Genomic DNA, 6,000 nt, shown 5'->3' with positions numbered 1-6,000 from the left:
TGTACAATTTTTAGTGATCAAGACACTCACTTTCCTGGACAAATTTTACAAGTTTATGTTATCAATTAACCAGACTTATTTTACAAACAAGTTAATCTTAACTTGGCTACATTTGGGACCAATGAGGGTAATTTAGGAAGAAAGGAATTAAGTTTTAATAGATAATAAATTTTAGTTTGTCTGAGATCAGTATCTACTGTCTAAAACTCACTTTTTAAATAGCGCTTTTGTCATATTTTTGTAAAGCTTAATTGAGTTGTTAGGAAGATATTCTAGGCTTGGGTCTGAAGCTCAGCAGTGTAATCTATCTTTGGATGCAGATCAGATGCCCATGATCTATAACCAGGGGATTATATGTTCTAGAAATAGAAAAAAACCCACATCATTTAAAAATCTGTGTCCACGCTGGATAAATGCCTCTTATCAGGTATTCTCAGCATCCTGCACAAGGATACTGAAGGGAATCAACTTCCAGGATTTTCCCTCCTCCCCTGACCCTTTACTTCCAATTTGCAGCCAGACCAGTTCCTGAAAGCTCCCTGTCAATGCCACTGGACACACACTCTGGACTATTCCACTGGGACAGTTTCTCAGCCACTCACACCTGGCTGAGACTACTCAGAAGGGATAGCATCTAAAGCTGTAAGCACAAATCCTGACTAAACTGCACAGTGAAATGCGACACAGGACCATGACTTCTGGATAGCTAACTACTGCTCGAGGGATGTGAGCGGCAAAGCCTGTCTCAGCCGCTGCTCCAACCAAGGCCACTAGCCCAGAGTCAAGGGCACCCAAGGGTGAGGAGACTGCCCACTATATTCAGGAGCTGCTTCTCTGTACCCCGAGTTACCCAAGGGGCCAAATCTCAGCCCAGACAGCACCTGCAGCGTGTAAGTTACTGACCAACTGCCCCATGGCTCTGCCTCTGTGAGAAGCACCTTTCTTCATGTCCATCTTTCTCCGCCTTTCTCCTTGTCCATCTAAGTCAGCAGAAGATAGATGGACACATTCTTCTGAGAACTGAACTTTCCAGGACCGAGGTTACCCAGTTAATGGGATCTTTTGATCTCATCCAAAGGGAGACTTGCAGACTTTACTCTCCCACAGGCAGCTAGGGTCCGTGCTGACCCAGTGGCAGCCCGAGCCCAAGAGGGCCACACGGCGGGCAGGGGGCACCGCCGCTGTCCCTGAGGCAGACCCGAGACTACATGGTTGATTAACAGAGGTTATGAAGACACTTAGAGTAAAATCTGTCAGTTATGAAGAAGTGCAGGTAGTACAACAGGGGTGAGAGGAAGATCGGAAAGCATTTCATGAGAGGTTGATAGAAGCTTTTAAAAAACATAGCAGGGGCTTTTCTGGTGGCTCACTGGGAAGGAATCCACGTGCCATGCAGGGCACATGGGCTCCATCCCTGATCCAGGGAGATCCCATGTGTCATGGAGCAGTTAAGCCCGGGAGCTGAAACTACCGAAGCCCAGGCCCTAGAGCCGGTGCTCTGAAACAAGAGAAGCCACTGCAGTGAGAAGCCCATGCTGAGAAAAGCCCACACAGCAACAAAGACAGAGCATAGACAATATATATATATGAGTGTGGATGCCTTCTCCCTCGAGGGACAGGCCCTTTTGGCTATGCATTTCATAGCCTACCCTGCCACAGACATCAGGAGCGAGATTCAAACAGCAACTGCTGGTCCTCAGACCCCTGTGAGCTATTTGCTCCAAGTGGCTTATTCAGTTCTTGATAATAGGGACATGGTTGAAAAGGCTGAACGCTCCCAGAGAAATACACAAAGGGCTAAAATGATGGTTGTATCTTTGTCCACTCAGAGACCACCAGAGGGGAGGTCAGCCTTTGCAGGCCGAGCTGGCCATGGTGGATCAGAAGGCCCACAGGTACCCAGACCAACCCAGGGTACCCCGTGTGGGCAGAAGGGCACTGGAGGAGAGACGGTGGTGGACTCGCCCGTTTAAACAGCCGGGGAGCTGGAGGAGGGAATGCCCCTGACACCTGAGATCCCTGGGCCCTCGGCTTTGGATGGTTCCCCGATACTGAGGGGCCCCGAGTTCACAAGGGGCTCTGCCTACAGCACTGTGCATGTAACTAGTGCTGAAGCTCGGGGGGCCACTGAAGTGGGGGCCAAGATGGAATCCCTCAGACACCAGCGCAGTCCTTTGCGCCTTAACCCGAAGGCCTGGAAACCTTAACAACCGTAAAAATGCATAATGGGAACATTAGCACCGACACAGGGCCCGCTTCCCAGGAAGCCCCTTCCTGGTCCAACAATAACCAATTGTTTCCACATTGATTTCTGTGCCTGTCACCTCTCTTTTAACTCAACGGACTTACTAGTTAAATTAGGCTCCACTGTTTCCTGAGGGACAAGGAAGTCACCCTTATGACCAAATGATATTAACAAAACTAAAAAAACAGATTAACTCTATAACTGAGATAAAAGACTTAATAGATGCTGAAGTACGCAACACTGAGGTTCTGGGTCTAGCTACAAACAAACGACTGAGGCCTTATGTGATGCTCTTCCAGATTTGGAACCTGATTTGAGCTATGTAGCCCAGCTGCAATGCTGTTACTGAAAGATATGTGTTGGGGGTCCGGTTGCTTGCAGCTCAAGAGTGAATATGCAGGCCAGGTTGGTGGAAAGGAAAGTTTGCTTTATTTCAGATGCCAGTAACTGGGGATGGGAGGAGGGTGGTGGACATTTGTCCAAAGGCCAACTTCCCCCCCTGACAAGCAAGGGGTGAGGGGCAACACACAGAAACATCACAGTCATCTCTAACAGTCATCTTCAAATTGGTCATCACTGGTCTGACTAGCATCATTCTGGTTGTTTTAGGCACAGTTAATCTTTAGTTCCGGGGTGCGTTTGTTCCCATTTCTTTGTGATCAATTCTTGGAATTGTGGCAGCTCAAGTCCTGGGTACAGTCTGCTCATCATGTAGTTAACTTTTCCACCTGGGGTTTTGGTATCTGTAGGACAGCTCACAGGATATGGCTCAGAACATTATCTACATACAGCCCTTGAGAAAGAACTAAAGGTCCTTGACTATGCTTAATGACTACATTATTATTATTTAGTCTCAAACTGTTTTCGTTTCAGCATTTCTCAATTCTCTGATTAAACTTATTCTTTGATTAAAGTGTTCCACAGGCAAAAGGCAAGCAGAAGACATGGTGGCAGGGGCAAGGATCTTAGAATCCTGCTCCATCTCAATCCCCCCTTTTCTTTGATACTCCTCAATCTTGAGGAGGGACCAATACAGAACAGGAAAGGCAATAAACTTTCATAGCATCTAGACAAACATTTGAAAATTGCTAGACATATTACAATAGTATAATAATAAAAACCCACCTTTGTACTATTTTTTTCTTAATGATTAAAGCAGATGTACAATGTATGTTTATCAGATCTAGTCCCTTAAATCTATTTCTCACTTCCACTGTATAGTCATAAGGAATTTGATTTATGTCATACCTGAAAGATCTAGTGGTTTCAGATTTAAACTGAAGAAAGTAGGGAAAACCACTAGACCTTTCAGGTATGACAGAAATCAAATTTAAATAAGGAGTTCATGATATGAGCCACAGTCAACTCCTGGTCTTGTTTTTGTTGACTGTATAGAGCTTCTCCATCTTTGGCTGCAAAGAATATAATCAATTTGATTTCGGTGTTGACCATCTGGTGATGTCCATGTGTAGAGTCTTCTCTTGTGTTGTTGGAAGAGGGTGTTTGCTATGACCAATGCGTTCCCTTGGCAAAACTCTATTGGCCTTTGCCCTACTTCATTCTGTACTCCAAAGCCAAATTTGCCTGTTACTCCAGGTGTTTCTTGACTTCCTACTTTTGCATTCCAGTCCCCTATAAAGAAAAGGACATCTTTTTTTGGGTATTAGTTTTAAAAGGTCTTTAGGTCTTGATAGAACTGTTCAACTTCAGCTTCTTCAGAGTTACTGGTTGGGGCATAGGCTTGAATTACTGTGATATTGAGTGGTTTGCCTTGGAAACAAACAGAGATCATTCTGTCATTTTTGAGATTGCATTCAAGTACTGCATTTTGGACTCTTTTGTTGACCATCATGGCTACTCCATTTCTTCTAAGGGATTCCTGCCCACAGTAGATATAATGGTAATCTGAGTTAAATTCACCCATTCCAGTCCATTTTAGTTCGCTGATTCCTAGAATGTCGACATTCACTCTTGCCATCTCCTGTTTGACCACTTCCAATTTGCCTTGATTTATGGACATAACATTCCAGGTTCCTATGCAACATTGCTCTTTACAGCATCAGACCTTGCTTCTATCACCAGTCACATCCACAACTGGGTATTGTTTTTGCTTTGGCCCCATCCCTTCATTCTTTCTGGAGTTATTTCTCCACTGATCTCCAGTAGCATATTGGGTACCTACCAACCCGGGGAGTTCCTCTTTCAGTATCCTATAATTTTGCCTTTTCATACTGTTCATGGGGTTCTCAAGGCAAGAATACTGAAGTGGTTTGCCATTCCCTTCTCCAGTGGACCACATTCTGTCAGACCTCTCCACCATGACCTGTCCGTCTTGGGTGGCCCCACATGGCATGGCTTAGTTTCATTGAGTTAGACAAGACTGTGGTCCTGTGATCAGATTGGCTAGTTTTCTGTGGTTATGGTTTCAGTGTGTCTGCCCTCTGATGACCTCTGGAAAAGGTCAGTTTTCATTCCAATCCCAAAGAAAGGCAATCCCAAAGAATGCTCAAACTACTGCACAACTGCACTCATCTCACATTCTAGTAAAGTAATGCTCAAAATTCTCCAAGCCAGGCTTCAGCAATATGTGAATTGTGAATTTTCAGATGTTCAAGCTGGTTTTAGAAAAGGCAGAGGAACCAGAGATCAAATTGCCAACATCCACTGGATCGTCAAAAAAGCAAGAGAGTTCCAGAAAAACGTGTATTTCTGCTTTATTGACTATGCCAAAGCCTTTGGCTGTATGGATCACAATAAACTGTGGAAAATTCTGAAAAAGATGGGCATAGCAGACCACCTGACCTGCCTCTTGAGAAACCTGTATGCAGATCACAAAGCAACAGTTAGAACTGGACATGGAACAACAGACTGGTTCCAAATAGGAAAACGAGTATGTCAAGGCTGTATATTGTCACCCTGCTTATTTAACTTATATGCAGAGTACATCATGAGAAACGCTGGGCTAGATGAAGCACAAGCTGGAATCAAGAATGCCGGGAGAAATATCAATAATCTCAGATATGCAGATGACACCACCCTTATGGCAGAAAGTGAAGAGGAACTAAAAAGCCTCTTGATGAAAGTGAAAGAGGAGAGTGAAAAAATTGGTTTAAAGCTATATCATGGCATCTGGTCCCATCACTTCTTGGGAAATTGATGGGGAACAGTGGAAACAATGTCAGACTTTATTTTTGGGGGCTCCAAAATCACTACAGATGGTGATTGCAGCCATGAAACTAAAAGACACTTACTCCTTGGAAGGAAAGTTATGACCAACCTAGATAGCATATTAAAAAGCAGACATTACTTTGCCAACAAAAGTCCGTCTAGTCAAGGCTGTGGTTTTTCCAGTGGTCATGTATGGATGTGAGTGTTGGACTGCGAAGAAAGCTGAGCGCCAAGAATTGATGCTTTTGAACTATGGTGTTGGAGAAGACTCTTGAGAGTCCCTTGGACTGCAAGGAGATCCAACCAGTCCATCCTAAAGGAGATCAGTCCTGGGTGTTCATTGGAAGGACTGATGCTGAAGCTGAAACTCCAATACTTTGGCCACCTCGTGCGAAGAGTTGACTCATTGGAAAAGACCCTGATGCTGGGAGGGATTGGGGGCAGGAGGAGAAGGGGACGACAGAGGATGAGATGGCTGGATGGCATCGCTGACTCGATGGACATGTGTTTGAGTAAACTCCAGGAGTTTGTGATGGACAGGGAGGCCTGGAGTGCTGTGATTCATGGGGTCACAAAGAGTCGTACAC

Source organism: Dama dama, chromosome 4 (assembly GCF_033118175.1).
Source record: "Dama dama isolate Ldn47 chromosome 4, ASM3311817v1, whole genome shotgun sequence".
In the NCBI taxonomy this organism is placed as follows: domain Eukaryota; kingdom Metazoa; phylum Chordata; class Mammalia; order Artiodactyla; family Cervidae; genus Dama; species Dama dama.
Note: the sequence above shows the minus strand (reverse complement) of the source record.